A 16,692-nucleotide genomic window follows, 5' to 3' on the forward strand; every position below is an offset into this window, starting at 1 on the left:
TACCCTACATGTTAGGCTTCACTGCTCTACAGAATATTCCAGTTTTATGTTTGACTCAGAAAATTTATTTCAGAATGCCTTTATCCAGTAGATGAGATCACCCTGTTCTTCAAAACGCTCTTTTTTTTTTGAGAGAGAGAGAGAGAGAGAGAGAGAGCGCGCAGAGAGAGAGAGCTGGAGAGGGACAGAAGGAGAGGAAGAGGAACAGAGAGAATCCCAAGCAGGCTCCACACCCAGTGCAAAGCCTGATGTGGGGCTTGATCTCATGACCTCAAGACTAAGAGATCATGACCTGAGCTGAGATCAAGAACCAGAGGCTCAAGGCACCCCTCAAAATGCTCTTTGAACTACCTTTATCATATTACTGGTTTCCTCATTATTTAGTTGGTAACTTTTGACACATATACATTCTATATCATTAAAGAGTCATGCTTTTCATTGTGTGAAAATTATGATTGTACATACATTACCTCACAAGATGGAGAATGGGGTGGAAACAGCCTCTCTTTCCTTCCCAGTTCCAGAAGGTGCCATCGCTTTGGCTTCTGACTGAACGACTCTTCCCCCTCTCGCTCTGTTCCCCTCCTCGCTCGCCAGGAGCTGTGCAGTGGCTGTGGTCAACCTTTTTCTGAGCCTCTTGTTAACTGCCTCAGAGTCTTAGGCCTGCATTACAATTCCTGTCTCACTTCTCTGGGAGTAAATCAGTGCTTGCTCTAAGCTGTTCCAGACACAGATAGAGATGCATAGGGAAGGAGATGTTTTTGCCATATTACCCACTCCTGACAGGGCTGTTTATTTATTTATCTATCCAATGATTTATTTATTTATCCAGGGTTGATTTATTATTTATTATTCAGTATCCATTCATTAAGTCCTCAGAAACTAGCATCAGAACCACAGTGAGGGGGGGGGGAGGCGGGGAGGGGCGCCTGGGTGGCTTAGTCGGTTGGGCATCCGACTTCGGCTCAGGTCATGATCTCACGGTCCGTGAGTTCAAGCCCCATGCCGGGTTCTGTACTGACAGCTCAGAGCCTAGAGCCTGCTTCGGATTCTGCATCTCGCTCTCTCTCTGCCCCTCCCCTGCTCATGCTCTGTCTCTCTCTGTCTCAAAAATAAATAAAAACATTAAAAAAAAATTTTTTTTTTTAAAAAAGAACCACTGTGGGTGGTTTATTGATATAATTAGGTGAACCCTTAAAAGCTGACATTTAAGTGACTGTATATCATGGAATAATTGATAATGCAAATACCTTTTGTGTGTGTGTGTGTGTGTGTGTGTGTGTACAATATGCAGCTATGTGTGTAACAAACTCCAAATTTTCTGCAGTTGAGTGCATAAATTTATTATCCTTGCAGAATCCAGTCTGTGATGGAGGCATTCATTCAGGAACCCAGGCTACAGATTGTCTGCCATCTTCAATGTGTGACTACTTCCAAAGTTGAGCTGGGTATTGGTATTCAGCTGGTGGCTGCTGAAGAGAGATTTGAGGATTGGGTGAGAGGTTTTCAGGGGTCAGGCTTGAAAAGGTATCTTCCACCACATCCCCTAGGACAGAACTCAGTGACAGAGTCACAGTGACCCGCAAGGCAGGTGGGGTTGCAGGCCAGCTGTGTTCCTAGACGGAGAGAGAAATGGTCTTGGTAATAGCTACCGAGTCCTTACCACAGCTTCTGGAAGTCAGAATCCCGGAGTCCCTTCAGCCCTCGCTGATGCTGACTTTGGAGGTCCCTAGAAGGGGGGTGTGAGGTCGTGTCTATTGAAAACCTCATTTCACTCGAGCTACTGGCTCAGGAACAAGTGTTATGTTAGTACAATCGTGAAAGTGACTATTTCTTGTCCATAGACCCCGGGGGCAGACAGAGTCCTTCTCCTTCTTCTCCTTTATCCTCACAGATAGGAAGCTTTCAGTGTTTTTCCCAGAATTTCATTCAGTAGGGAGTGGGAAACAGTTGTCAGCCCCGGTGTGGGGATTGAGAGGATCCAGGTAAGCTTCTGGAAGGTGACTGAAGGCCGCCATCATTGGCTTCACCTGCAGGACCCGGTAGGTGATTCAGCACGTGAAAAACACCTGGAACTACAGGGTTTCAGAGTCTCTAGCTTACCCCTTCAGCCTTCTTTTTTTGTTGTGTTTATTATTTTTGAGAGAGACAGAGCTTGAGCGGGGGAGGGGCAGAGAGAGAGGGAGACACAGAATCCGAAGCAGGCTCCAGGCTCTGAACTGACAGCACAGAGCCCGATGCGAGGCTCAAACCGATGAACCGTGAGGTCATGACCTGAGCCAAAGTGGGACGCTTAACCGACTGAGCCACCCAGGCGCCCCATCCCTGTTCCGCATTTTTAGCTTCAGAGAGGTTAAGCCATTTTCCCTAAACACCGGACTAATTCGCGGTAGAACGTAAACAAAGCCAAGTTCTGCCAGGCAGCACTCCATCAAGCAGTGAATGATTCCCCTTTCACTTTAATGCAAAAGACAACAAAAGTGTTGAGTCAGAAGTCTGTGTAGGTCTAGTTTTTCCTGAAGTGAATTTTCTGGTTAACTCTATTTTAGTCAGATAGCCTTTCTACTTCAACCTGTGCGGCTGAATAGTCTCCTAACGCATACTGGCTGGCATGCCAGCCTTCCTAAGCAGTGTTTCAAAACAGGCCCACAACGTTGCCTTAATGTTGTCTCGTAGGGACAATTACTACTCACAAGTAGGGAAGGGGATGACAAGTTTCAGTCACCCACAGCTCAATCATGGTGACCTGAATAAACTGTGAGAATCTGTTTTCAGTTATTTTGTCCCTTTAACCACCTCTCAATTTCAGACTTCCAGTCACGGGACAGAGTGCTTCCTCGCCGTTCTAAACCAAGTGTTCTTGCTGCTAGCTGAGGGCACCATGGATGTGAGCCCACCTTCATCTCCGCCATTTCACCACCCTCACTTAGGGAAGAGGCCTAGATAGGTCTGTAAGAACATCTCAAAAATAACAGAGTTCACTTTGTGCGTTGTTTTTGAAGAGTAGCTATCAAACAAGAACCATGCTAATTTTGGGTCCCACACTCGCATTGCATGATGACCATGTAAGGAAGCTTTACGTCATAAATCCACTCAAGGACTGTATATACTAAATAAGGATTAAAGCTTTTTCTTTTGGTTATCATCGCTTCTCGCTATTTTATCTCTCTCTCTCTTTTTTTAACATTCATTTATTTTTGAAAGAGAGAGTACAAGTGGGGGAAGGGCAGAGAGAGAGGGAGACACAGAATCCAAAGCAGGCTCCAGGCTCTGAGCTGTCAGCACAGAGCCCGATGCGGGGCTCAAACCCACGAGCCGTGAGATCGTGACCAGAGCTGAAGTCGGATGCTTAACCGACTGAGCCACCCAAGATCCCCTACATTCCTCTCTTCTTAAAATTACATTATCTTATCATTTAAAGAGACTGCAGGCATGCTTCCTTCTAGCCATGGAGACACTGAGCCCGGGAAATTTGAGGCCACATTCACAAGGTCACAGATAGCACCTGTGGCAGCCCAGTTCTCCTGACTCAAGTTCTGTCTCTGCATTTGGAATTAAAGTTTGCACAAAGTTGTCCATTTTCAACTGAAACCTTAGAACATGTCCTCCCTCTTTCCCTGGTACTGCAACAATAATCATCGGTCAAGCAAAAATCCCACGGCCATATAATTGAGGACTGGGATACTCTGATGGAATTTCCCCTTCAGACGTGGGGAGGGTGCCAGAAAAGAGAGACCTGGTGCCTTGTTTGGGCCAGGCAGCCCTACTGGGCCGTATTACTTTGTTTTCACAACATTGTAAGAGAAGTCATCGTCCCCACCATACAGATGAGGAAATGGCAGCTGTGAATTACAGCCTTTCCCCAGATCATGAAATTGGCATATGGAGAAACCAAACTAGAACCTGGCCTATCTGGCCACATCGTGAAGGATGACTCCTCCTGCCCTTTCAAGACAACAGAAGGTCCTATTTACATCCCAGTTCCCATTAGTTCTGGAGTCCAGGTTCCCCACAGAGAGCATCTCCTAAATAGTGACTCTCTCCTACCCTGACCATGAGGCTCCCCTCAGATAGAATGCTTCCTGAGGTGCCCCAAATCCTTTTGCTGCCTAAAGAAAGATATGGGCAGTTTTTCAGGTGCCCAAGAAGGCAGAGGATATTCACCCAAACCTGACATCAGTGTGCGTACTCTCGTAAGAAATTGCTTTGCAGAGACCAGCTAGTCACCTGGGGATGTGTGTGAGTCTTGGAATTCATACAGACCACTGCTTCTATCCATTATCTTTCAAAAAACATCTTATGAAAATATTTTGCACGCACGGAAATAACTCACCATCCAGTTTTTAACATTCAAGTTAGCCTTTTGTCATGTTTCTTTCTGAGTGTGCTTTTTAAAAATTGTTTTAAGTTTTTTTAATTATTTTGAGAAAGAGAGAGAGCATGCACACAAGTCACACTGCCACGTCTCGACGGCCTCCACAGTCATGGGAGCCAATTCCTTCTGATAAATGTCTTTCCATATATACACACTTCCTACTGGTTCCATTTCTCTACAGAACCCTGACTAATACACAAAGCTGGCCTTTTATGCAGACCTTCTGGGCATGCATAGAGTGTAGACCTAAGAAAGGGCCTCCGAAACCATCTACCTCTATGATCTCAGGATTCCCTCCTTCATTCAAGCCACCATCCCTGCAAACAAGGCAGAATCTCCATTTCCTTTGTGATGCTTCACAACTTACTCTACGTCCTAGCCTTTCTGTAACAGCGGGGGCATCTTACACGGCACGAGGCGGCCTCCTTCCTTCTCCAGCCCAAGTCTTCTCAGGTGACTGTTTCATTCTATCCAGGCGCTCCTTCCATTCCTCCAGCCCTCTCTTCCCCTTCCTTCCTCCCACCCTCAGCTGCTGACTTAGAGCAGGGCAGGCACTTTCTAGGTGTGGGAGACTCAAATAAGCATTAACATAGCTCCCCCGCCCCCGCCCCCACCCCCACCCCCTTGAGCAGCTCTGAGCTCAGGAGTCCATGGAAAAGGTAAACCAACTACCGTCAAACCCTCAAACTAAGGTCTTGCCTGCAAAAAGAGCGCCACGCCAGGTGCAGAGGGAGGCCCTGGGGAGGGTATCCGGCCAGGCAGGCTGCCAGGAAGGGGAGAGCCCACAGGCAGGAGTCCCGAGGGAGGGGTCCTGCAGCTAGGTCTGAGCGAAGTGTGCGGACTTCTCAGTTGCACCAAGGAGGAGAAGAAACAAAGACGTTCTAGTAGAGAGAAGAGCTGCAACAAAGCATGCGGCTGGGAAAAGGCTGAGCAGGATCAAGTCAAAATGAGCTGAATGAGGCTGGAGACGCAGGCCAGCTTCTACTGTCGATGATGCCAGTTGTAGGAGGAAGGATGGGGGAAGAAGTCAGAAGCTGATATTATTTATTCGAGGGAAAGCTATATCTCCAATGCTATATGCTCCAATTATTAATGGCACCAGTTTCCAAAGCCTCTGATCATGATAGGTATTACCATAAAGAAAATTATTACGAATGCATGAGCAGTGACAATTACATTATAGATTTGGTTGTCTCCTAGTAGGGCACCCGGTTGGCCAAGTTCGGCTCGAATTAGAAGGCTAAGGGCAGTTCCTACTATGCCCGCTCAGGCACTGAATAGGAGGTAGAGAGTGCCAGCGTCTCTGTGGTTAGTAGAAAATAATCAGCGGTTTATGAACGTAGGTAAAATGGCAGAGTAAAAGTTAGACTGTAAATCTATGAACAGAGGTTCAGGCCCTCTTTTCACCAAGCTCGTGGTGAAATATCACATTGAATTGCAAATTCAAAGCTGCTGCCAGGACTTCTCTGGCCTTTTTTCCCCAGCCTGTTGGAGAAGTCGATGAAAGTGAGTTGATTAGGGTATTTAGCTGTTAACAGCCCTCTGAGGGCTTCAAGCGGGGCCACGTGGGCCTCTCCCCCAGCCCTGGGCCACTCGGACACACAGGCCACCTGGTTGGTCTAGCTTGTGTTCACACAGCTGTTGTCTACACGTATGACAAAACTGAAATAAGTTGTGTGATGTACATGTCCACATGGGTGAGATTCATAAAGAAGAGAAACAAATTTAAGCCAGAAACCCTCTGAGGTTTTCCCTATTTGGGCTTCCAGACTTTCCTTAAGATCACCTTTCTTTTTATTTTTTTTATAATTAAAAAAAATGTTTCTTTAATGTTTATTTTTGAGAGAGAGAGACAGACAGAGTGTGAGCGGGGGAGGGTCAGAGAGAGAGAGGGAGACACAGAATCCGAAGCAGGCTCCAGGCTCCGAGCTGTCAGCACAGAGCCCAACGTGGGGCTCGAACCCACAAACCGTGAGATCATGACCTGAGCCGAAGTCGGGCGCTTAACCGACTGAGCCACCCAGGCGCTCCTATAATTTTTTTCTGATGTTTGTTCATTTTTGAGAAAGAGAGAGTGAGCGGGGGAGGGGCAGAGACAGAGAAAGACACAGAACCTGAAGCAGGCTCCAGGCTGTGAGCTGTCAGCACAGAGCCCAACTCGGGACTCGAACTCACGATCCGTGAGATCATGACCTGAGCCAAAGTTGGATGCTTAACTGAGTCGCCCAGGCACCCCAAGATCACATTTCTGATGGTCAGAACACAGCAGTGAATCTGGCATGGGTTTGCTGCATCTGTGAGCAAATAGATGAGGAGGGGCTTGGGTGGGGTTGTGTGACCTCAGAGCTATAAAAGCTTCCTTTCAACAGGAAGGGCCTGGGCTCTCACTCACCTCATTGTCAGAGATACCAGCTTTCTTATTTTAGAAACACAGTTAGTTGATCCTACTCATTTAATAAGCTTTGTGCTGAACCAGAAAGGGAAAGAAAATCCATTTTGAGAATTTGCAATTTTATTTGGTTTTGCTGGCTCATTCTCCCAGGAAGGAGATTCCCCTATTTTAATCCCATCAAGCTGGGATTCAGCACAGCTTCCAAGGAACCGAGAGTTTCCCAGGGCAGCCTGTCTCACTGCACAATACTTGGTTACTACAGTGGAATTAATTTACTACAAGAGCTTATTTCTACCTGCTGTTAAAATCACCTCCATCCTGCCACGCCAAGTAACCAATACATTTTGTGGGCTCATTTGCTTTTTTCCCCTTGTGTACCTTCATCTGGTTGTTTCTCGTAGTAGAAAAATGGAGGAAGGTAAACATAAGATGTTAGTGAGAGCTGGCAGAACTACATTTCTCTCTGTATCTGTGTTCCCTTTGCCACTGGTGGTGGCCTGTTTATGTGAGTTTTGCCTGGATCACCCCGCTGGATTCCCCTCCTGGCTCAGAGCCAGCCGGCTGTAAAGGGCAAGGACCTTTTTTCTTTTTCTCTTGTCTCTCTGTACCCAGAGCTTCAAGTGTAAGAGGTGCTTTTCTTCTCTCTTTTTTTAAATGTTTATTTCTTTTTGAGACACAGAGAGAGAATGAGCAAGGGAGGAACAAAGAGAGAGGGAGACACAGAATCTGAAGCAGGTTCCAGGTTCTGAGCTGTCAGCACACAGCCTGATGCAGGGCTCAAGCTCACAAACCGAACCATGAGATCATGGCCTGAGCCAAAGTCAGAGGCTTAACTGACTGAGCCACCCAGGAACTACACAAGAGGTGATTCTACTCTTGCCTCTGGATGCTGGTCTGAGAACTCCCACCTGGAAGCTGAGTTTCGCTCCCAATAGTTAGTTAAATAATGAACATTTTGTTGAACTTACTGGAAACATTGTAATAATTATAGAGGAAAGCACACTGGTTCTTGCTCTCTCCTTGCCTGCAGAGAAACAAATGAGAGAGTAAGTGAAACGTGTGGAAAAGAATCTCCCACTCTCCAAAGACAGCAGGGCTGGCGGACTCTTTTTTACTCGTTTTGAAGTTAAGAAAAAAAAAAAAAGCATAAAATGGGATTTTCAAGAGTCCGAACAGCCAGCAGAAAGGCAAGATACCATCTTTATGACAAAGGAATGACTGATAAGAACAGTGTTTATGATTTTTCTCTCGCCAGGATGTCTCTTTGCTCCTAGAGAACTTTCATGCAATTCTCCCAGTTTAAATGCTATGTAATTCATTACACAAAGCTAAAAGAGTACAATATGTCTTTAGGGCCCTGAATAGTTAAATGGACAGTAACTGCCATTTTTGAGGGCCTACCATGTGTCAGGGTGCAGTATACTTTGAAGGGCATGGTCCAAGTCTAAGCTCTTCAAGGGAAAGGGCATGTTTTTCTCGTTGACTGCTACACTTAGAGCATTTAGCTCTGCTTCTGGCCCAGAGAGGGCTTGTGGAGAGCAGGAGGAAGAAAAGAGGCTGCCCGTGACCTTGTCTGGTTGCTTCGTTTTCTCCTCAAACCTTTGCTCATATTCATGGTCTCCAAATTTATAGGGGCGTTCTCTTTTTGCACCCCATCTCATCTTTCCAACAAAACAATGCGTTAAGTGATAAGGGTCTTGTGTCTAAAGCCGCACACGTCAGTGGTAGGATTTGCTTCTGAGTGATTCTGTTGCCAAAAACCTGTGTGTTCTTCCCAGTGTCACAGCTGCCTCCCAGCAAAGGATGACTGCCGTGTGGTTGCAGAAGGCATCCCTGGACAGAGGAGGGCCCCAAAAGCAGACTGTGGAGGGAAGCAGGGCTGGGTGGCATCTGGGGCTCACCCTCACGGCAGTGCTCGCAGCTGACGAGGGCACAGGGCTAGGAACTGATATTTCAGGGAGAGGAAATGCTTGTGCAAAATGAAGAGAGACTTATTCCTTAACAAATACCCGTGCCAGTTCCAGCATCACAGATGGGGGATTTCCTATACGTCTGATGCTTCCCAGGTTAGGCTGTAAGCACCAACTGGTAAGAGAATCCCTTCTCTGATGTTCAAGGTCAAGTCTAGACATTGTAAACTGAGGCATCACGATGAAGAGGATGAGGCAGATCACTCAGTAGGAAGCTAGACTGCCCACCTCTCTTTCCTGGTGCATCACATATCATGTAAAATGGGAGAATTGTATGAAATTTCTCTAGGAGCAAAGAGACATCATGGAGAGAGGGGAAAATCATAACATAAACACTATTATTATCTGGCATTCCTTGTCCTAAAGATGGTATCCTGCCTTTCTGCTGGCTGTTTGGACCCTTGAAAATTCCATTTTATGGCTTTTTTTTCCTTAACATCAAAATGAACAAAAAAAAAAAAAAAAAAAAAAGGCAGCCAGCCTTACAGGTGTTTGGACAGGGGGAGACTGGCAGGAGAATGCTAGAATGTTTGGGAAGCCTGTCTCAGAGTGTATGCTGTGTGGGGGAAGGTGGTGCTGGCAGAGAGGAACTCAGTAAATTCCTGTAGAAGGGGCTGGACATGGCCCCTTCTTTTCACCTACAAAGCTACCTAGATATTGGTCATGTTTGCAGTTTTCTTTTTTTTTTTTTAATTTTTTTAATGTTTATTTGTTTCTGAGACAGAGAGAGACAGAGCATGATCATGGGAGGGGCAGAGAGAGAGGGAGACACAGAATCCGAAGCAGGCTCCAGGCTCTGAGCTGTCAGCACAGGGCCCGACGCGGGGCTCAAACTCACAAACTGCAAGATCATGACCCGAGTCGAAGTCGGTTGCTTAACCAACTGAGCCACCCAGGCGCCTCTCTGTGGTTTTCAAATTTAGCTTCAAAATTCATGACAGAAAACTTAAAATGTTTGTGAAATAAAAGGTCCTTGCTAATGCAGGTACCTTTGACCTAAAGAAGGGCTATGGTGCTCAGTTTACCCTTGCACAACCAGGTAATGAATGCATGTCCCCCGCAGACAGGTAGACCCCTCCCAGGGTCCTCACACAATGGTGACGTTCTTGATCGTGTTATGGGGCCAGCATCTCCACCTACAGCAGACACTGGCTTTCAATGTCTGTGGCTTTAAGCCCAGAGGAGGGAGGAATTCTCAGAAGAAGAGACAGAGACTGAAGATGGCTTTGGCCTCTGGCCTCTTATCCCCTAGAAGTGATTTTTCTCCTAGCTGGCCAAGGATCTGTCCTGAAAGCTGGCCCTGACTGCCCAACGAGCTCTGTGTGCCCTTGAATCTGACCCCAAATTCCAATTTTCTCACACTGCTCAGATTAGACGTCTCTTGTGGAGCTGACCTAGCCTCGGACTCCAGACCCCTCCCTCCTCCGTGCCCCGGCTTGGCCTCATTTCATACTCCTGAGCCTGATATTCAGTCCCACCCTGCTCCCCCGCACCTGCCCTCTATTCCTGGCACGGGGCTTTTCTGCCTCAGTGCTGACGGTGGCTGTGATTGCCTCTAAATGGACTGCTAAAGTGTGGAAGCTTCTTCCCACCTGGGGACTTCCGAGTTGCTTCCTCATCATGCCCAGAGTCCTGGAAGGGGACGTGGGGCAGCCTGTACCCTCCAGGTCGTGCTTTTGGCCTCACCCAGAGCTGAGAACAAACCAGTCTTCCCTACTGGTGCACAGAGTGCCGTGATCCTGTCCAAAAGTGGACCTGGAATTCTCTGCTTAGGAGGAAACCACATACGCACTTACTAAATGATTCAGAATGTGGCGTCTTAACAGTATTGATCTATTGTGCCAAACCCTTAAATCTTTACTTTAAAAAACTGTTCACTAGTTCCTTTTATTTTTCTTCTCACCATCGTAGCCTCCCTTCCCCACCACCTCCCTACTGGGGATGTTGAAATACATGTGGCTTTAAAAAAATTTTTTTTTAAATGTTTTATTATTGAGAGACAGAGCATGAGCATGGGAGGAACAGAGAGAGGGAGACACAGAATCTAAAGCAGGCTCCAGGCTCTGAGCTGTCAGCATAGAGCCCGACGCAGGGCTTGAACTCATAAACCATGAGACCATGACCCAAGCTGAAGTCGGACACTCAACCGACTGAGCCCCCCAGGTGCCCCCATGTGGTTCTTTATCAGAATGTGAATTCTCCAATAAGTCATGGTTTGTGGGTACCTAGGTTTTTCTTCCCAAAGCAAGATCACTTCTCTGGGCCCTCTCTCCCAGAGCTCTGGATATGTTTCCCTTTCCAAGAGCAGAAATACGAGCAGACGTACATTTCTTAAAATCACTCTGGTTTCAGCATACAGCATGGATCAGAAGAAGGCCAGGCTGGAGGATTAGAGACTTGTGAAGAGTTAATTTAAGAGTCCTGATAAGGGATATTCAGGATATCTATTGTCCCAGAACATTTGCAATGACTTAGTTGAGCCTAAGTAGTTTTAGACAAAAGATGACACAGAGCAGTCTGACTATCCCCCACTGTCTACTCCCCTAGCACCCGAGTCTTGAATCTTATTATTATTGTATAATAAAGACATCCACCAACTACACGGTGGAGGGAATCAAAGAGAGAACCTGCCTGTCCACTAGGGCTTGTGTATGCCCTTGAGGCTTGTCACCTGCTGGAAAACAGGTCCCTGAAATCTGACCAGATTAATACCCCCTCAGAGGGCAATCAACGGAGTTTGAGAGAAACATTGATTTGAATTCCATCCTCTAAAGGAAGCAGAAATTATTAGTCGATTTCTGAGAGCCCATTCACTGGTATCCTCCCTTGACTTCCTTCAAGGGCGATTAATAGAGATTCAAGACGCAACCTGGGAATCCAAGGGGAGATACAGTCAAGCAGGAAAGGGAAATTTTCTGAAAGGGGAAAGGAGGTTTGAGGCTTCACTGAGAGGAATGTTATTTAATAAGAGCCTCAGAGACATCATGAGATATTGGGACATAACATATCTCTGCAACAGTGGGTGATAGCATTTTCAGTTGTCAATTAAGAGACACCAGTGTCAGAGATCCAGTAGTACATCTGGGTTATTAACAACGGGAGAGAAGGTTTAAATTACTCTCTGTTTAACCTTTCCAAGACTTGATTTTTATGAAAACCATTAGCAAATATGAGCTGGTCAGGGAGAGGATAAACAAAAGATAACCCAAGCAGAAGGCAGAATTCAAATCAGAGTGAGGAAAAATGCAAATGGAAGACCAAGAGAATGCAATGCTCTCTCATCGCTTGGTTGGTGGGAGTTAAGGAAAGAGGAAGGAAGGAGAGGAGATACATGGCAGAGCTTCGGTGATCCAAATCCAAGTATACGATATCTTTGTCCATAGTGTGAAATCTATGGGGACACAGTCCAGCCGAGAGCAGCAAGACAAGGACAGTACAAAGCGAGGGTCACCCATTCTCTGGGCCAAAAATGGCCAACAGGCTTAATCTTTGTATTAATTTTATCAATTAGGAGTTGCTTCTCTAAACCTTATCCTCAGAGTCAGAGGCTAGATCTGAGATCAACAGTAGAATACTGTGATTGAGCAGTGACATCCGCCCTGGCCCAGGGTTGGCATGGGCTCAAGCAGTGTGGGAGAAAAGAGTGCTACCCGTGGCCCAGTCTGGTTTACTGGCATTCTCTGTACTGGACTTTAGAGTCAAAGGCCAAGCTACACTACGGTAAGTCTTTTATCTTTGTCCTGTACATGATTTCTCAAGGGGATTTATATGGAGAGTGATGTATTATGAGTATGTAGCATTCCTGGATCGCCTGGCACTGAAAAAATCTAATAGAACCTACTCTTGAGTCCCTACATTTTATATGCAGGTATTTTTGGAATTGGGGACATAAAATTTTCCCTCATAGGGCCAGGTAAAGTTTCCAGAGGTCTTGTTGGTTACCTGGGGGAGTGGGCTGGGAATGGGATCTCTGGGTGGACATCAGTGAGCAAAATTTGTTCCCAGGCTCCTGTCCTCTCTCCCATCCAAGGGAAGAGATGCTCAAGTTCTTGGTCCTATAGTCCAGGACACCACCAGTCCTGGATACCATTGGCCCAGCCCAGGAGGGCCTAGGGAAATGTAAGGACTTGAGATTCCCCTTTGCTTAACACATGAGTGTCATGTGGGGGATGGTGACATTATCTACCTGGCTCTAATGATTGCTTTTTCCTCCAATAGCCAGAGATAGATGTTCAGGCATCTATGTGAAAAGCTTCCTGGCATAAAAATAGATGGAGTATTGATTCTCATTTATGGTTTCAGGGGTCCCCCTTCAGGAAACAGGACAACAGACTCTACATGGCAGACCCAATAGCTTAACTGCAAAGACTGACCTTTCTCAGAATGACAACTCATGTAATATGGCCTAAGTCTGAGTACAAATAGAACAACCCCCAAATGCCTTCGGGTCAGAGCTCATTTTATGTTGTTCACAAGAACCTATAAATCACAATTTTGGTCAAGTGCTAAGTCAGCAAGACTGGTTTCGTTATAATGCTTGCACTTTGTCATCAGGAAGACAAAACAAATAAAAGAATGATGATCTCTTTCTTTTTCCAGCCAGCATTACAAAATTGAAAGGCTGACATAACGATTTGTGTCTATATACAGCCTCCTTTCCAAATAACAAATACATTTTAAGGGCATTATATAACTCAGTTCTTTTCCCCTACATAGTAGGAATGCTTGATAGAGTTGTTAATTTGAAAAGACCAGTTGCAGTGTTCAGTAGTGGAGAGACCCCTGCACTTACACATTTCCTGCTGTATTCCCAGCTTCTAGAATAACCTCATAAAAGCTCTTACCAGCAATATGAGCAGTATGGTCATGGGCAAGCTTTAACTCTAAGACTGAGCTTCCTTGTAAGTAGAATGGGGCGAGCATGTCTACACTGCTTCATGTCTTTGCTCAAGGTTGCTTCTTCTCCCGGAAATGACTCGACTCTCTCATTTCAAAACCTTGTTCAGGGTCCCTTTTCCTGACATTCTCTTCTTTCCCAGGAAAAGTGACATCTCCTTCCTTTGGGACTCTGCCAAATCCCATAATCACTATCATCAAAACACTTAGAGCCCTTTGTGACATTTATCTACCTGAAATTCTACCTGCTTCTGCCAAGCAGTGGTTTTCTAGAGGGTAGGAACTATGTCTCATTCATTCCTGTATGCCCAATGCCCAAAACAGTAGAAATTTGGTGTATAATTTCTGAATGAATAAGGGTATGGGTAACAGAGGACTAGAATCAACCAAGTGATGTGACCCATTCTGGGTTTTAGGAAAATTCCCCTGGCATGGTAAGGCACACAGGCTAGAGTTAAGAGGGGGTTATATAAAAAGCATCAAGGGGCGCCTGGGTGGCTCAGTCGGTTAAGCGTCCGACTTCGGCTCAGGTCATGATCTCACGGCTCGTGAGTTCGAGCCCCACGTCGGGCTCTGTGCTAACAGCTCAGAGCCTGGAGCCTGCTTCCGATTCTGTGTCTCCCTCTCTCTCTGCCCCTTCCCTGCTCATGCTGTGTCTCTCTCTGTCTCAAAAATAAATAAACATTAAAAAAAAAAAGCATCAAGACTCCTTGGGACTCAGACACTGTCTCTAGAATGCTTGTGTTAATATCAGAAGCAACCCTAGGTCATGCAAGCCTATTACTGTCTACCAGTACGTTATTAACACTGAGTCTGCTGAGCCTAAGACAGAGAGCCCATGTCATGATGGGGTCCAGAATGGCATAGGAAATGCTGAACCATGAAGCCCCTTGGGAAGGGATCAGCCTTGGTGGGCATGCTGGGGTAATGGGAGGCAGACTGTTGACTAAGTGGACACCTGAGACCCTTCATTCACTGTACAGCTCTCCCAGGGTCCTTTGGAAATAGCTTATGCTCAAGGGGATGTAGTATCATGGACTTATTTCTCAAAAGCAGGGGCGGGTCAGTCTTTTGTTTGGGTTGTGAGAGCCCTTACAACCAAAGAGTACAGGTGGTTACCATTGCCCAAAGCAGACTGGGGAAGAAGAGCAACCAGCTTGGGCTCAGCAGGCATAGAGGTGGCATTCAGTCCTATTCTCTGGGCCATGTCACAGACACAGGGGTAAGCTCAAGGGAGTGTTGGATTTGTGGAAGGGTGGAGGTTCCTTCTCCCACTGCTAACCTGAACAACAAGTGACTTCATTATTCAACTCTAGGGTAAGGACTAACCTCTTACTTTTCTTTCCTTCCCTCCTTCCTCTTTCTTTCTTTCTTTCTTTCTTTCTTTCTTTCTTTCTTTCTTTCTTTCCTTCCTTCCTTCCTTCCTTCCTTCCTTCCTTCCTTCCTTCCTTTTTGTAAAGTCTGTATTAAATCTACAGGGTCAACCTCTGGTTGTCTCTCATCTATTCTATTTTTTTAAAAACAACTTCATGGAAGTATAGTTTATGTACATAAATTGCATTCACTGAAAGTACACAAAATGATGAGTTCTGACAGATCTATATACACCCGTTGCTATGGACTGAATGGTGTCCATCAAAATTCTTAGGTTGAAGCCCTGACCACTACTGTGACCGTATTTGGAGACAGAGCCTACAAGGACATAATTAGGGTTAAATAAGGTCACAGGGTGGGGCCTCAATAGGACAGGATTAGTGTCCTTGTAAGAGAGTAAGAGACACCAGAACTCACTTGCTCCCTTGCAGTGTGCCTGCTGATTCTCTCCTGCTTCTCTCTCTTGCTTTCTCTGCCCCTCCTCTCTCCCCCCTGCCTTGCGAGCACACAGTGAGAAGGCGGCCGTCTATAAGCCAAGAGAGGGCTCTCATCAGAACTTGGACTTCCAGCCTCCAGAACCGGGAGACATAAATTCCTGCCGTTTAAGCTTCCCCGACTATGGCATTTTGTTATGGGGGCCTGAGCAGGCTGATATACTCGTGAAAGCAGTCATTGTACAGAACGATTCCACCACTCCTACTCCTTTTCACAATAGACTGAAAACCTCTAACCTTGAAACTAGGAGAGAGATGTCTGCTGTAGGAAAATACACAACCTTTCCAAAATGCCTCTTGACATGTTTTGTTGCCCATGATGTCATTATGCCAAATTTTAACGAAGAAAAGAGGCCATTAGGCAATTAAGGCAAAGAATTCATGGTAATTCAGCCCAGAGTATCCAATTTAAGCTTGGCACAGTCACCAGCTCTCAAAAGCTTCTGGTCACCTGCATAAATTTTCTAGTTTAAGCCTGACAGTTATTCGCCAGAAGCAACAGGTTCTCTGAGCATAGGGGATTCCAGAAAGTTTTGGAAAAGGGAAGTCTTCGATGTTCTATGGCATCTTCCTCATTTCCCAGGAGCCAAACTCCCTTTTCCTCCCTCTGGAGATGGTTTTTCAATCTTTGTCACTTCTCCCCCATCCCCCCCCACCCCAGGAAGGGTCAATACAGCCTCCAAACCCAGTCAACTACCTGAGGGAACTGGTCTCCTGTGGTTCCTGGCTGTGCTCCTGGGTCTAACACACCGCCCAGAAAGAGCTGCTGCCCAGGAGATGTCTATGGAATGAATGGACACAGGTCTCTTTTCCTCCTGCTATCTCTAGGATGCTACTTTATGCTGCCCAGGAGACGTCTATGGAATGAATCCTTGATTGAATGAAGTGAAAAGAATTGACCAAAGGCATGGCAGCCATTTGAGGTCACAATGCATATTAAGGCAGCCTGGAATGCTGTCTAGGGAAGCAGCCTTTTGATTCTTCTGAGATCTCTGGGCTGGCAGGGCCAGTAGATCAGAGAAATTATTCTTATTGGCACCGAGAGAAATGATCTGACTGTTGCGTCACAGCACGAAAGGCCCCTCTGCCCGGTCTAATCCACATTTGCACCCCATCTCCCACCTATGCTCTTTGTAACTGAGAGTCCACATCGCCCCCCAGTATGCTTATTAGAACTCGAATATACTGTGT

General features: G+C 46.2%; 1 long non-coding RNA gene across 1 annotated transcript; it reads right to left on the reverse strand.

Moving 5' to 3' along the window:
* Nucleotides 1-1,068: 1,068 nt before the first annotated feature.
* Nucleotides 1,069-16,295, reverse strand: LOC147584447 (uncharacterized). The gene is made up of 3 exons (XR_015250043.1): nt 16,199-16,295; nt 7,736-7,791; nt 1,069-1,472 (listed from the first exon to the last, which is right to left on the reverse strand). It is a non-coding gene; the product is annotated as an uncharacterized LOC147584447 (long non-coding RNA).
* Between the last annotated feature and the right edge of the window lie 397 nt (nt 16,296-16,692).

The sequence above is a fragment of the Puma concolor genome, chromosome A1 (assembly GCF_028749965.1).
Source record: "Puma concolor isolate L17-30 chromosome A1, mPumCon1.1.hap2, whole genome shotgun sequence".
Taxonomy (NCBI): Eukaryota; Metazoa; Chordata; class Mammalia; order Carnivora; family Felidae; genus Puma; species Puma concolor.